The sequence below is a fragment of the Apteryx rowi genome, unplaced genomic scaffold (genome assembly GCF_003343035.1).
Source record: "Apteryx rowi isolate R43461 unplaced genomic scaffold, aptRow1 scaffold_85, whole genome shotgun sequence".
NCBI classification, from domain to species: domain Eukaryota; kingdom Metazoa; phylum Chordata; class Aves; order Apterygiformes; family Apterygidae; genus Apteryx; species Apteryx rowi.
In genome coordinates this window covers 2023355-2039893 of record NW_020451149.1, presented here as the reverse complement: position 1 = coordinate 2039893, position 16539 = coordinate 2023355, and the positions used below count along the sequence as shown (strand labels likewise).

General features: G+C 41.2%; 2 long non-coding RNA genes across 3 annotated transcripts; one reads left to right on the top strand and one right to left on the bottom strand.

The window, feature by feature from the left end:
* The first annotated feature begins 466 nt into the window (after positions 1–466).
* On the top strand, positions 467–12481 carry LOC112977638. 2 transcript variants are annotated; one of them, XR_003257584.1, is made up of 4 exons: positions 467–509; positions 10008–10153; positions 10283–10389; positions 11697–12481. It is a non-coding gene; the product is annotated as an uncharacterized LOC112977638 (long non-coding RNA). The 2 variants fall into 2 exon arrangements; XR_003257585.1 differs by lacking the exon at positions 467–509 and adding an exon at positions 7966–9083.
* On the bottom strand, positions 1281–16472 carry LOC112977637. Its single transcript, XR_003257583.1, has 3 exons — positions 16202–16472; positions 16036–16098; positions 1281–2123 (listed from the first exon to the last, which is right to left on the bottom strand). It is a non-coding gene; the product is annotated as an uncharacterized LOC112977637 (long non-coding RNA).
* Between the last annotated feature and the right edge of the window lie 67 nt (positions 16473–16539).

Genomic DNA, 16539 nt, shown 5'->3' with positions numbered 1-16539 from the left:
GCCGCCGCCCCGGGCCCGCATCAAAATGGAGGCGGCGGGGCCCCGCCCCCTTGTTTTTGTTCTCCCGGCCCGCAGATGGCCCCTCGCGGAGAACTCGCTGCTAGGCCCGGCCGGTGATTCGCCCGGGGGCGGGGCGGGGCGAGGAAAAAAAGTCCTCTCAGAGCCACTCACCCTTGGAGAGGGCAGCAGCCCCGGATGTCCGGGCGCGCTGCAGCCATCCCGCGCCTCTTCTGCCTTGATGAAGGCGAAGCGCGATCCCGCTCCCGGGAGGCAGCGCCAGGCCTCAGCGGAAGGAGACAGGCAGCGGGGTCAAATCACACCTTTAAAGGGACCCGGGAGCAGGGCCTTTGTGGCGGCTCGCCCGTTTTGAAAAGTCCGCCCAAACCCTCCCCCGTCCTGATTGGCCCGCGCTCCCTAGCCGCTGATTGGCCAGCGGTCCTCCTTGCCCCTCCCCCTCCCCACCCATCGCGTTGTGTTGTTTACCGGCAGTGATTGGCCGTCGACGGAGGGTGAGTCTCTCCGGATTGGCCGGCCGAGTTCTGCCTCTGCCTCACCTACAGCTCCAGGCCTTAGCAACCGCGATAGAGCTGTGCGCGCGCGGCGGTGGCGGCGGGGGCGCGCGCGCGGCACTCAAGGGGGGGGGGTTAGGGCACCAACGGCCAGAGCCCAACCGTCACGCGGCGGGGGCTGCAGCTGCGGGGCGCCTGTCCCCACAGAAACGGCTACCAACTGCCCGGCCAGGCTCGGCAGGGCACGCCGTCGGTCAGCTAAGGCCCCAGCATCCCCGTCTGGCCCCACAGGTCTCTTAGGCTGCTCCTGGAATTAGCTAAAAGGAGGACTGCTGACCTGCAGCCTCTGAGTGAGGTGGCCTGAGGTAGCTCAGCCCTAAGGTAGCTCAGCTGGTGTGGACCTGACTCCCTGGTGGCAGCTGTGAGACCCTTCTCCTCACATCGCATCTCCTGATTTCCTGATGCCCCAATTTGCCTGGCTTAAAAATCCCATGTACTGCTTCAAATCAAGAGTCAGTTTTACTATCTGGTGTTTGAGAGTTTTAGGATGTGTGTTTCCAAGCTTCTCTTTATAATCACGGTAGATTTATGTGTAGTGGGAATCTGATGCTTAAGGAAGAAGATGGCTAATACTGTGAACAGCTGGCAAGTATGCTGGTGTTATCTACCCCCTAGCAGAGTGCTAGACGTAGGGGGGTTGCATCAAATCTTCTCAGCCTACAGCTCAACAGAGCCCTAATGACAAGATAAAACAGGATCTCACAAACTATATCACGGTCTGGATTTGTGGAATTTAATATAAACGTTACAACCTGTTCCATGCTCTGCAGACATTTTTCACGGACAAACCCAAATGGATAACACAAATGTCAAAGGGAAAACCACAATGACAGTGATGCAGTGATGTGTACATGCTGAAGACAAAAATGTGTGGTGGCAACTTACAGCAGGGAGAGCAGATTAGCATTCACTATGATCTAGTGAGGTTCCACGGTTTCAACAAATAGAAAATGTTTATTAAGTGTTGCAGTCTGGGAAAATAAGCCTCCTTCTGTACAAAACAGTCAACAATGTTGCTATGCCAATCTCTATTTCTAGGCACAGTTATTGTCTGTTATGCCAGTGATGATAGCCAACAATTTCTTCATGTTTATTTTGATTACGAGCTCTCTTAGGTTCCCACAAATATGCGCAACTTCTCCTTGGAATATTCCTAACACAGGACAGCACTCTCATAGGTGACAGCAAGTATATCTGAACACCCCTAAATATAGCATCCCTGCAATGTGAATGAACTGGCATGGYTACTGATTTTTTTTTTTTAACCTGAAGACAGTATTTCAAGCGATAAAAGTACTTTTAGCCTCTGAAATAAGGAGCTGTGGTTCTGCTCCAATTTTAAAAACAATGCTTACCATTAATGGAGTTGACTTCAAAGTGACTTCTGGCAGCTGCAAGTGTCACCTATGTGATGTTTGCAGGATAAGGCTCTTAGGTCCAGTCTGTGTTATCCAAATTCCCTTGGCAGCCGGTGCTTTTTTCTCCACATTCTCAAGTACGTCTTGCCACGTGAAGCACCACAGAAATGCAGTATAGACCTTCTCCTTCAGACTGCTAAAGAAAACCACAGAGCAGAACATATGTTTCAGCTTACCTAAATGCAAAGGAAAGCCAGAAAGGATTATTTTTTTAAACACATAGCATTTGGATTCTTAAAATATTAATTCAGCAATCTACTTGAACACATACACTGTTTATATTTTACTGACCAATTTAAACCTAATAGAACACTTTGAAAATTTATCATTCACATATCATGTAATTTGCTGGAGAAAAAGTCTGTTACATGAGCATGGATCAACAGGGCTTTTTCTGTGTAGCCTTGCATCAAAAGAGCTCATTTTCTACATATGGAAGAGAAGGGTCCTGTCCCATCTTTGTTCCTCTGTCATTAGCTGATCTGTTGCAAAGAGCTGTGTAGGATTGCAAAAAAACCCTCAAGGATCCTTAGTATGAGTGACGCACTCATGAGCTTTGGAATTGTAAACAATGAAACTTAGTCTGCTCCCTGTGCTATATGGACCTGGCAGAACAACCCAGCGTTGCAGGCAAAGGAGGAGTCATGGTAAAGTCCACGAGTAAAGCTCTCTCTTTTTCCCTGCACAAGGAATAACTAATTTTYTTTCAATGTGGCACTTATTTGGGATTAAGGGAGTGGGTGGAAAAAATGAATCTGTTGTTTTTTTGCTGTGATGTGACACTTTTCAACACTGTCAAGTAACATAGGCAGGCTTTATTTTAAGGAGTCTTGCTAATCAATCTTCTGATATGGCCTGGCAAAACTTGCCCTAGCAGGTCTGCATGGCAATTGATTGAGAATGGTTATGGATGGCTAATAGCTGTGTATTGAGTAGCGGATGATATCAGAGGTATTAACTGGGCCTTGTGGTATGCAGCTTTCCCAGCTGAAATAAGACTATAAACCTTCATGATTAGGGGACACACAGTAATTAACACCCTAGAAACATGAAATCTTCTCGCTCACAGCCCAGTCAGCAATTGGTCGCCAAGGTAAAGAACAATAGCACTCCCTTAGAGCAATTGTTTCCTTTGTGCCACTTAACCAAAGAGCTTCACACACTTTACAGCCACTCATTAAACTATTGCTATTCCATTATCCTGGTAAGGAGGAGAGAGGCACCATGAAACCAGCTAAAAACTGGAGACAAAAGTCACAGACTTGTGACTTCTTCTCTTTCTCTATGAGACAAAACTGCTGCCATATGGGAGCATGCCATATTTCCCACAATTCTGAGAAAAAAATGTGTCTAGTTTGGCCAACATCCTTTAACTCTGTGATGATGCAGGAGACAACAGCTATTATATGAATTAGCATTTTCCTCAAGCATAATTCAAGCTTATTTAAAAATGTGGGTATGTATCAAACATCAAGAGAGTCTACATCAAATGAGATTAGCCCTAGAATCCTTTCCCCCCTTGAGAGCTACCTAGTGTCTTTCTTTCATAATTCCTTAACAGACATCATGCAAAAAGATTTTTTTTTGTTTTAATTAAATGGGGTGATTTGAGGGTTGGGTTGTTTATGTTTTACTGAGGAGAGTAAAACTCATTTCTTTATGCAAATAAAGTACCCTCAGTGTGCATGTGTATATTTATATGTATGTCTGTATTATGTATGTACATATGTATATATACACACAAACATATATACTTATCTGTATAAAAGGAATACTTTGCAGAGTCTGTTGCTTTTAAAAGCAGAGGGACCAGCCCCTGGTGATAAAAACCTGTCAAAACTGAAGCCTTTGCATAGGTCCTTTGTGAGGGAACATCAAGTGTAGGAGATAAAATGATTCATATATCTGCTCGAATTTAAAATGGCATTCGATCCTCTAGTAGCCATACAAGTAAACGTCCCCACTGGTTTAGCTCCCATCTTTAATATAGATGTATTTAATTTCACACTTGGCACTTTGCGCTAATGGAAGTTGGTCAAGTTCAGAATTCATAAATAAATTAGATTATTCAGATTTATTACATTCTTCCTAAATGATGGAAGGAAAACAAAGCTTGCCAATCAAGGATTAATGTAAACACGAAGTCAGTGCTGCTGAAAAGGTTCACTGGAAACATGAGTAGGTCTAGAGATCAGCAATGACCGTGCATGTATCTCTTAGTGACCCCACCCCGAGTGCAAAATAGCTGTCGAAATTAGCAAGGGAGGGTGCAGAAAAAAGAAACCAAGCTTGTTCGTTCAAGAGAAGGGAGCTAAACTTAGCAGTAAATATTTTGAGCAGACAAGTTCCAAACAGAAATCAATGGAGATGTAAATAAATTTAGCATAGACTGTAAGATTTTAGACACTGTGATTTTGTTTTGCTGGTACAACATATGGCAAAACAGTACTGAAATACATCTAACAATATTAGTGGCTAGATGAGAGGAATTTCCATGACAAGAGGAAGCTTATCACAAAGGGGAAATGCAAGTCAGTCTACACAAGAAAATTTGTGACGCCACAGGTATATTGTTTAGGTGTGTTGCTTTGTATTGCAAGGGGTAAATTTACAGGCTTTTTGAAGAGCATCCTGAAACACCTTTCAGTCCAGAGAGTAAGCCTGGAAGCACAGTTTAGTTTGTCTGGACCATTATTATGCTACAAGGTCTGCCACTGTGACTGGCTGCAGGGCACCGTCAGCAAAGCAACTTGCATGTATGGGACAGGCCAATTGCAAACAACTCTGACTGAATAGAGCTGGCTTTATATATATACATATACACACACACACATACTAGAATGCTATTGTATATAGAAAGTGTATACCATTTATATATATATAATAGATTTTTATGTACACATAAAACTATGCATGCATTTATGCTGCTATAAAGTTGCCACGAACTGATACCACATACTGTGCTTATGGAAAAAAAAGCTACCATAGTATGAGTTACATTGGGATAAGTACGTCTATACCGGGACAGCTGCTCAAGGTTCAGGGACAAGAGGAAGTGCATCAGTGTAACTTAAGTCACAAAACTTCCTACTATAAACAAGGCCTGAGTAATATGCTGAACTACAGCTAACCACTAAGGAAGCGGCATCAGATTTCTAGAGACACTGAAATGTTGAAGCAGAGGGCTGAAGGCAACTACTTCTGACCTCCATTTTCACTGCCTACATTAACATTTGGTGTAAGGCTAGGTCTGTTTTCACCCTATTTATGCTGTGTTAATGTAATATTCCCCCCTTCCCTCCCTTCCCTTCCACCCATATGATCTGGTTTCATCAGAGATATTTTTGAGGTTAAACTGTCCTAGGAGGAGTTTGTGAACCCCTCTGACAACAGGAAAACCTAACTTCTGACTTCCAAGACAAGGTTACTGGGAGAGACGGATCAAAAATCCTAGACCTGTTTAGGATTCTGATACATGACAGATCTTTCATATAAATTGTTCATATTCCCAGTACAGTAGCTGGCATAAAACTTGGAAAACACAGCTAAAAGTCAAGTTGCTTGGAGCAAGTGCCTAGTCCTAAAATCTTGATCCTGAAGGAAATCAGTGTTTTCACTGAGAATTTCTATTAAAGCAAAAGGATTTTTTTTTTTCAGGAACACCACCGTGGGTTGGCCCCTGTCTATTATTTCATGTCTCAAAAGAAGCCTGCGTATGGTGTGCTAGTAACCACAAAAATCGAGACTCCCTAATACTGAGAGAGCATTGGAAAATGGCCAAAGAGGGAGCAGAGTTATTGGGAGAGCCTGATTTTCTGCCTATGTTCTCATGACACCTCTCTACACAGAGCTGGCAAGATTTATAATGGTGTTCAGGGGCTAACTGCCAACCTTGCAAGCACATTGTCCAATGCAACCTACTTTTGTAATGTTTTCAAAACTCATAGTGACTTTTGAAGTTAGGCTTTTCGGAGGCTTTGAAAATGGCTCTGGCACAAGAAGAGGAAGGGGGAACTACACCACCACACTGATGCAAACCCTCACTGAAAAAGGGTGAGAAGGGGAAGGAGCTTGTGGATGACTTTACCCTTTGCCATTTAAAATGTTGCTGCTCACAGGGCGTTGTTGTCGCACCTTGTTCAAATTCCACTCCCTGTGCCCTGAGAAAACTGATGGAACCACGAGAGTGTCCAAGTCTGTGGTGGATTTCATAGCTTACCTAGCGAATAAAATTATTCTTTGTGATTTCTGTGTTAGGTCGGTTTAGATGCTCTTTGTATTACAGTTATATATTGCCCTTGCATCTCCTCTGTGAGCCAGTTCAGTTTCACAGATTTCCATTACAGCTATTGTCAGAAATCTATATGGCATCTACAAGTCAATTAAAATATTGCTTCCTGTCTCTTTTAGATAATAATATCAAATGCATACATCAATTTACTGCTGGAAAACATTGCAGGAAGTATTTGTAATGGCAACTGAAGATGTAGACCTGATTCTGATGCCACTGACATTGTTGTGCAGCAAGAGTAATCTTTTAGAAGAAAGAGAATTACACCAGGGCAAATGCCTGAGCAACCTGCTTCAATGCTTTTATGGCAATAATTTGCCTTCATGCAAGCTAAATTGTCTGAAAGGAAGCTGCATGTTTCAATAACCTTGTGCTTGTCTAAGCATGACCACATAACTAGCAGTTTGCTTAAAGTTCTCTTTTAATAATGATTTGTTACTGGAAGGTGTGCTTCATTCACTCTGTTTTTTTGTCACTTATTTCAAATGGGTTCTTATATTTAATTGACAAGATAATTCTAGGCAATGTTGTACTTAAGGCTTTTAAAAGTATTTTTTAAAAAAGGTAGTTGTGCATAATTTCAGAAGACATTTTCAAAATCACATGGAACCTGCACAAAATGAAATTTAAATTAGTCATTAAAAGTTAAGCCAAGAACAAAAGAGCAGTCACCTTTCAGACTATGCAACCAGGCAGCTTTGTGAGTGAAATGACTTATTAGGAAGTATTCAGTTACAAGTACTGGAAATGGATATTGAAAATTTATTTACACATTTAACATGGTGCATATCCATTTTATACAACTTAGCATTAAAGTCTAAGACACTGAAAAAGGCCTTGCACAAAGCATCCACAAGTTGGTAGGAAGACACTTCCATCTTGACTTCCATCAAGTTTTTAATCCTGCAATGCAAGTATCATGAAAAAAGATGTAGAATAGCAAAGTATACATGTTCTGTACCACAGAGCTCATACAAAGTTATAGAGAGAGATTACATGATAAGTCGCACATTGTGACTTACACCTCATCAGCTCTTAGTAGAAACTCGGTCTCAGTAACAGTTAGTGACAAATTTCTGCCACCAGCCAGGTATCTCCTGTACTTTCTCATCATGCTGGTGCGTTACTGAAGACATTCTCAATTCCTTACACACCTGCTTTGCATGGATTAGCTAGTCTGAGTTCTTGAATATAACAGGCCACAGATTTCACTAAGCACACCTTCTAATCAGCCAGTCTTAATCTGAAAGCCTCAAGAGAGGAAAAAACCCTTAACTATCTAATGTGCTGTAAAAATATATATATCTCGTTGCGCCTTTCATAGGGTTTCTTAAGCTTACCTCCTTGAATGTCTTCTGCTAAAATTGAAAAGCAATGTTTTTTAATTTGGCATAGAGATAACTATTAACTGTAAATAACAAATCATGTCAACCAGTATATTTTCCCCTTTATTAGTCTATACAAACATAAAGTCTCACAAATTATCGAGGTTGGAAAGCCTAAAAAATGTCATCCCTCAAGTCATTAACAAGTATCTAGTAATTGGTTGAAATGGTTACTCTTACTCAGATAACTAACACTTGGAATTCTAGAAGTGTCACAGAGTCTCCTGATCCTATTCCATTTTCTGTGCCAGAAATGGAATATTAGAATTTTTTTCCTTTCTTCCTATACTACTAATACCTTTAGTCATTTCATTGGTGCTTAATGTCCTTCTCATATTTCCCACTAATTTATACTCTGTTCCCAAGCATTAATTGTTCTGTGCTAGTATGAACAGAGATGTACAACTTTCCATGCACAGCACCACAGATGTTTTCCAAGTAACAGCTGCAGGAACATTTCCAGCATAGTTCTATCTTAAGTTAGCATATCCAGGCACATTTCACTAACATACTCTTGATACTTGCCAGAAGAAATAATTCAGACTTACTTTCTCAGATGTACAGTCAGTAGGTAGCTTTGCCTGTCTGAAAATATCCATATCCAACTCAAAGAGTTCACACTGCGTAACTTTGTATTTAGGATCACATATCCCATGGTTCCTGAAATACTTATAGAGTGTGCAGAAAATCCTCCAATACCTAACCTAATCTGTCTCTGCTTTCCTCCTGCTGTCACTGCAATCCATGGCACAGCTCCCATCTCCTTCAGTGGAAGAAATGCCAGGCCCTAACAGCAACAATTCAGGAGTTAGGACAGGAAATGAAGAATGCTGTATCCACTTGAGGTGCCAGGTGAATTTTAGCAAATGGAAACATATGTCACTTTTCTAAAATCTGCAGCCTTCTAGCTGAAAGAGCTTCAGTGAATACATGTGATCAAAGTTCTCCATTTCACATTCTCATGTGAAAGACAAGATCTGGTCCTACACTGTTTCAGCATTTAAGCTCAACATGAGAAAACCTTTGTAGGGCTGGGATACTGCTAGTAGTATACTGTGTTGCAGTATACTGCATCTAAATGATGCTACAGTTTTTCCTTCTATTCACTTGAAATTTGAGGTGTTATTTATGTTGTGTCATTATTTAAGGACAAGAATAGGCAGTTTGGGCCTTCGAAATATGCATATCTTTGCTACATTTGGCTTGACATCATTCTGTGTTCCCTAAATCCTTTTTTTTATTTCCAAAGAACTGTCTCCAATACAGAAAGCTAAACATTCCCAAGTCAGCTCCAGGAGCTTTCACAACAGCATTCATATTTTGTTGCAAGTATGGTAGACCCTGCCATTCTGCCCAACTGCTCTAACTACAACCTATGCAAAAAGATGTGACTCACCTATAGGCACTCCTAAAAATCAAGGTAGCTGTTTGAATGTTTTTCCACCTGTTATTCTAATGCAAGATTTTCAAAACTGCTTGTTAGCCACAGCTGACCACAGGTTTCAAATGTGCTTGGCATGCAAGAGGAACTGATGGGTATAGAGCAGTTTTCCAGACATGGGCTATGATTTTTGATTTTTGATTGTGCCTGCAGCAGTAGAATTGGTCAGTCATTTTGCCTGCACTTTAATGAAGCTGTAAAACATGTCATCTCTATAAACCTGGAAAAAAGTCCTGAAGAAAAATCCTGACACACACAGAAGAGTGCAAGTCACTGAGTTACTGGACAGCAAAATATCCATTTAAAAAGGGATGTATACAATTGCCACGGGAACACTGTAGACTTTGTGAGATGTCTGATAACATGAACTCTCTAGGACATAAAATACCGAATTATAGATGATGATGTCTAGGATGAAGTATAACCACAGCCAAGGTAATTAATGTTAACTGCTGTTAAGTATTCAGGTAGAGAAAAGAAAGGAATTTTGATGTTTCAGAAGGGAAAAATGTAAGAAAAACGGTATTAAATGAACCAGATAGAATTATTTTTCAAGGCACTGTTCCTCACTTTTTTTCCTTTTCCAGAGACATAATTAAGCTGCTTTAACTGAAGGCTTGTTTGGAGTAGGCATGCTCAAGAATACACAGCTGCTGTTGCCTAAGGATACGAAAGATTTAACAATGCTCTGAGATATATACTATTCTATACTTTATAATAAAGTTTTGTTAGGCTTTTCCATAAACCTGAGAATTTCTTGTAATGTAGCAGGGAGACAGCTGAAGACTTGGAGATCAGGTCCAATTATGGAAAAGTTCATAGATTCAGATGCTGTTCTTAGACCTGCACTAACTTTTACAATTAAAATCCTTTCTCCTTTCCTTTCTCCTTCCCCATTTTTAGGTGGTGTAATATGAAAGTGGCACACTCTCCTTGTTGTGTAAAGTGCTACAGGTCATGAACTAATTTTTAAGGATGGCTTACTGAAGTTCGTTAACGGAAAAGGAAAACAGGCTAAAAGAAGAAAAGGAGGCGTCATGAGGATACAGGTTTGTGTCAAAATCACTTTTCAGAATGAAAAATATCAGAGAAATATCAAATAGGACTGCTTTTTATTATGGGATATTGACAGATTGTTATTCTGTTTTTGTTAATGAGAGCTTTGTTATCAACTTCAGCAGATGCAGGCCATATATGAACAAAAAAGCACTTCAGACATTTTCAGCTCAAGTCCAGCCCAACTTCCACTGAGCCTGTATCTGGAGACAAAGCATCTCTGTACCAGGTATGTTGTCAAATTTTAATTGAGGGCCATATCTTTGGCTAATATAGACCTGTGCTGATGTCTTCCGATGCCTTCAGATTACCCCATCATTTCTGTTATGTGCAATTTTTAAAACTATTCGACCTGATTTAACTTTGAAGTTAGCCCTGCTTTGAGCAGGGGTTTGGCCTAGATAACCTCCAAAGGTCCCTTCCAAACTAAAATATTCTCTGATTTTATGACTATTTATTGCAGTTAACACCTTTGCATTTATAATGCCCATATACTTATTGATCTTGGATTGTGAAAGTATATTGGTCATTTTCTGCTTCTCCTGTAGTGCTATACTGCCATTGTGTTTTGCTTCTGGTACTGTTAGACCATAACAAATTATATTGCAGTTTAGAAAATGATTCAAGAAAATGCTTATCTTCAAATCGAATTATATAAAACTTAACCTAAATGTGACATGATGACTATTTGAAAAGATTTTTCTCTAAAATTTGGCACCATTTTAACATTTAGAAGGCCAAGTCTAAAAAAGTTCGGATGCTGACAGTTAAACTAAGAATCATTTTTCTCCTTACAGTAATCTGGATTCAGGCACATAGATCATGTATATGAAACAAAATTAAGGAGAAATGTGCTATATATAGGGTAGCTCTATATAAATAGCATATAAATTAACAAAATTTTATATAAACAAATTTTATATAAATTTTATATATATAATATATACATTTTATTTTTTTTCTATAAATAAAATACTATTATTGGGTAGCTGTTCCACTCTATCTTTCATGCTGCCAGCATAAAATTGAAAATACTGTACAAGAAGACACACAGTCCTATCTGCTGTTGGCTTTCTCACATGTTGCAACATGCATTTCTGACTAGTCATCTATTTTCTAGAAAGAACAGTTGATTTAGAGGTGAAATCCCTAGGGTGAGAGACACTGTCTGAAGGTTTTACAATAACAGAGCAAGTTAAACGGAATAGATTCAAACATTTTCCAAATGGTAAAGCAAACCACAGAAATATATGCTTTGCTGGAGAAAATTACATAATCTGGGGCTGTTTATTCAGTAAACATAAATGAGGTAAAAATGTAATTTAGTGCCTGCATTTCTCCCCTCCAAATTAATCACTGAATGTGAAAGAGAGACTTCATTTGCTAAATGTAGGCATGTATTTCACTGTTCTGGATGAAAGCACAAGTATCACAGTTTCAGAAGCTCTGTGGCAGGAAGAGATAGTAGGGGAATCTTCTTCAGCTCAAATAGCAAGATTTGTTTTCCTCGTAAAAAATTTATATTCCTGCTGTCAGGAAGAAGTTGTGAGAGGCTGTTGGAAACAGCGTGGTAACAGCTATGAAGTCCTAAGAGGCCACTGAGATGTTACACTTCATCTGGCACTCCAGTGATCCAGCTTATGATGATTTCTAACATCAACAGACTTCTTTTAATGCATAGTTCTTGGGACTCACAATCAAAAAAACAAGTGGCTGCATACCTGAGAGGCTGCTTCTCCCTGCATGAGAGGGTGATAGCTCGTAATAAGGAAAGTACTAAAACTGACAATTGATTTAAAAGCGAAAGAATAGATTGCACAATTGCACAATTTGTTGACTGTATAAGCTACATGTAGTCATGGCTCTTTCTTGTATCTTTATCAAAAATGTATTCAGGTATCTGAGAGAGTGTGCAAGAGTTGTTAAACAGTTGTTGTTAAACAGTTTTTTTTCCCCAAAGCTAACAAGTATTTGGAGAGTTAATTTATGTTTCTTTTTATTTCTCCTCTATTTTGGAAAAAGCAAACAAACTTAGAGCACTTTGGAAAGGGGTCTTTCTTGCTGCTAGTCTGCCTTACTGGCCAGATGCTTCTCTCTGTTCCATGCCAAGACAACAATTTACCTTCAGTTTCATGCATGGAACAGCTGAATTCTACTTGTGAAACTGCCAGGGTTTGTCTGTCCAGCTGCAGTAGAAATCTACATTTTATGCTGAAATAAATGAATGAGCCTGCCTCTGGTTTCTTTTTTCCTTTGCCACATACTTCAGGAATACTAGAATATTTTTTTTCAAAGGATAATTCATTATTGCCTGTAAGAACAAGCATAGCAAATGTACTAATAAGGTAGAACATAAGAATTGTGCACGCTCAGTCTTATAATTTGTATGTACTGACTTCCACACTACTTACCTGGAAAATTAGCATTCTGTTGACTGATTCATTGCAGAGAAAGGATATGATTTACCAAAATAACTAGTGATTTTGGATAGTTCAGTTTGCACAGAGGTCAAAGACAGTTCAGCGTTCAAACCCATTTCATTCTTTTTTAAGAACTCTATGCACCGACGATTTTTGTCTGATGAACGCTTACTTTGTGGAAACTGGGTAAAGTCTGTCAGCTAATTTCACCCTAAACTGTTTTGGGGGGGGGATTCTCCTTATTTCCTCTCATTGCCTTTCCCAGAATTCCACAATATTGTCTTGCAAACTATGCTTCTAGGCAAAGAAAAGGGAGAGTAACTTTTTTTACAGCTTTTGAATATGGTTTTCTGAGAGAATATTTCATTCCAGTCACTGGAAAAAGGAGTTTCCTCCAAAAAGAGGAGAGTCTTTCCAAGGCCTGAATAAGCCTCAGTATGTTATTTCAGCAGTGCTATCAGCATGCAGGTCTGATTGCTTCACTGGGCACTCAAATGCCTCTGCATGGGTTTTCTCCAGCAATGGCCCAAGCTCAGCCTGCCTTTGGGACAGCCAGCACAGATGCTCCAGGCCCTTCCTCTTTCGTGATGAATGTGACTTGAGAGGAGAGCTTTCCTGCTTACCAAATTCTGCCTAAGATCAGACTGGAAAAAAACAATTGGACTTTTTCATGCATTTTTCTTTAAGGATGTGTGTCCTTTATGCCAACACTATGTCCAATAGTGCCTTTTCTAGGATGACTGCAACTTGTTTTCTTTTTCTTAAGAGCTTGGGTTTGTCATAAATATGAAGAAGCTATAGTTATATAACAGTCAGAGTCAAAGCACAAACACAGGAATTACTAGACTTTTTCTGCCATGCTACACTGAACTCATCCAGTTAAACAGCAATTATTATTAAAAGTTTGCATTTCTCTAGTCCCTCGGGATATCCAAATGCTTTACAAAATACTTTAATTTAGCCTCACAACCAACCTGACAAGAAGGTAAATTTTGCCCTCTTCTGAAGTTGTTGAATGTACACCTATTTGAACTCATCAGATTTGCTTGCCTGTGTTGGATTTTGCGTGAACATACTTTGGCTGGATATGAAAATTAGTATTAACCTTTGCATCTGTGGGTTTAACAGACTGGTCAAAAGTCATGCAGTAAATAGCACTTGGGTCTCCAAAGCATAGCTCAGAGCCAAACCACAAGACCATCTGTTTTTCCTTCTGAAGGATGTTTAAGCAGTACAGATAGAAATGTCTGTTGCAAAGATAAATGTCCTTCCCTTTTCCATGCATTGGAATTTGGCTGTGAATCTAGCAGTGCTCTTTTTCTACCTTCCACTCAGCTGTGGAAAAATCAGGAATTGCATCAGCAAGAAAATGGGTACTACAAGTGTTTTATATGTGTAATTTTCTTGTTTCCACTAACATGGGTCTCTCACTGCTCTAATATTTACTGGCCTGTCACCTCCCCAGCATCCAGTCTGCATTAAGGCAGTGGCCACCTGTGTAGTTATACCTGTTTTGGGAACCAGACGGGGACACTTCACTTTGCTATGACCAGAGCAATCAGGATTGGTGCAAGCCAGGGGGTGCATGCCCAGACAGCGAGTTTACAGTATGTGCTGCCTATGCCAACGTTGTTGCCCTGAGATGTTTCCTTGAAACAGGCATGCCTTAGTCGCACCCAGTAGGGGTGAAAAGGCCTTCTCCCTGCTGCATAACTGCATTTGTTCCTTGGCTGATACGGCATTTGGGGTGTTTATGCTGTTCCAAGGCAATCAGATTTTTGTACAATGCATCAGGTCCCTGCCTGCTGAACACCTGCTTGTAATGGCCTTTTTCCAGGTATGCTTCATTACATTCATGAGGTTATTTTTTCTAGGCTTAATATTGCCTCTTTCGCTTTCTCCCTGGGCTGCAGGCCCAAACACAGAGTTCTTGCTGGTTGTCTCCAACTCCTTCTCAGCAGTCTCTCGTAATCCCTTGGCCTTGGCAGTCGCTTAGTTATGGCAGCCCTCCCACCATAACCCTCAGCTGCTCTAGGCACATACTGTGTCTTTCTTCTTGGAGTGTGTACAACTGTGCAGCTATTTTGACCCCCCAGCCGTCATGCCTAGACCTTGGCCACCTCCTATAGAGGCTGGAAGTGTCCTGAGAGACTTTGCTTCCAATATGCCACCCTACTAAAATGACCTACTCTGTAGTCCCTCCTGTGCCAGGTGACTCACTCCTCAATCTCCAGGGTTTCCTCAGGAAAGGAGTATCTCTCAAGTAGCTGACTTGTTGACTGCACTATTTTCAATTCAGTTGGGTGCTGTGGCAGCTATCCCTTCCGACTGTTGCTGAGGACAAAGGGCTATAATCACGTGAATCCAGCTGAGGGCATATTCAGCACGACAGGAATACAAAAAACTCTGTTGCAGTATGTTAGCACCAGAGGTTCCTGCCAAACCACCAGTTCCAAAGTCTGCTGGTCTGAGGATGTGTCGCATGGCCTCGGGCTCCCAGCACTGTCATGCTAAATGTGCTGGGAAGGGCCCTGATGGAAATCCCTTAAGGGAATAGTCACAGTATGCAAGAACTACTGTAACTGCAGGAGTGCAACAATCTTGTGACACTGCATGCCACTTCCAGCAAGAATTTCCCAACGAGGAGCATCAACTAAATTATCTTCACTTGATCACTGCCACACACTACTAGTGGGCCAATAGAAAAAAATAATGGCTTTGCTATTTCACAGATTCCTGAAATGCCGATCCTCTCACGGTGAGACCCAGAAGAGTTAAGACTGAAACTGGAAAAGCTAGGTAAAACTCCGATGGAGCTTGCAAAAGGTTTGCAAATGCTGGCCCTCCCTCCACCCACTGAGCTCTAAAAGGCATATTCCATTTCAAAATAAAAAGGAGGGAAATTTGGTTGCTGTACTAAAATTAGCCTTTAATTTCACTCTCGTAAATGTGGACTGAGAGTTACCAGAGAAAGGGTTAAAAAACCTTTCGCCATACGAGTTTTAACAAACTGATTCAGAGTTCATTTGTCAGGAAATTAATAGAAAAATTCTATGCTCTCTCTCTCTACGCTTGATTTATGTCTTTAGAGGAAATCCTCCTTTGTGTGCTTATCTCAACAGCTAATAACTACAGATACTGGAAAGAGTTTAAAGAAAATGAGTTGCCTTTGCTCTGAACTTCTTGCTTTCATCTGTTAATTTCAACCTCTGGTGGTACAGCAAGGTTTTGCTATTCATCTTCGCAGTGCCAGGATTTTCAAATTATTTACTTCAGCTGTATAGTTCCTGTTCTTTACCGTAGCTGTAGCATTATAACACCTCCCCTCCCCCGAAGAAAAGACCTACGTTAAAAAAACTTGAACACTGACAAATTTAGATGTCCAGTTCTTAAGTCTAGCAGAAAAAAAAAAAAAAAAAAAAAGAATGAGGCTGTGGAAAGCCATCCCAGCTAACCTCCTACTTCAGAGATCTCTATCTTCGGCTCTGTCAGTGCGACAGCAAGGCAGAGGCTGCAAACTGCAAGTGTGAAGAAAAAAAAAGGACAGTCAATGTCTTCTGCAGGCCTTTGTGTCCCGGGAAAGGACTGTGGAAGTCAGTCAGGCGAATGAGGGGTTAATACCTTTTTGCGGCTTGCACGGCAGTGAAAGAAGATGACCAGGAGCTTTTGTTGCAACCTGGACAGCAGGTGAAAGCCAGACCAGGAGACACCAGACGGCCGTAAAAGCAGTGAGACCTTCACGCTTTTGCTGCGTGCTCACATCTGCCGAGAAGAAGGTGTCCGCAAACAAACGGCTCATTGTTTTGCGAGTGCTTTAAAATGCAACTTTAAAGTCTCCCACGCCGTCGGGAACAGCCCGGGCGGGCCCTTCCCGCCGTCCCCGGGGCCGCTCCGCTCCCCGCCCCGCAGCCCCACCGGGGGCGGCAGGCGCGGGGGCGGCGGGCAGCGTCCCGCAGCGG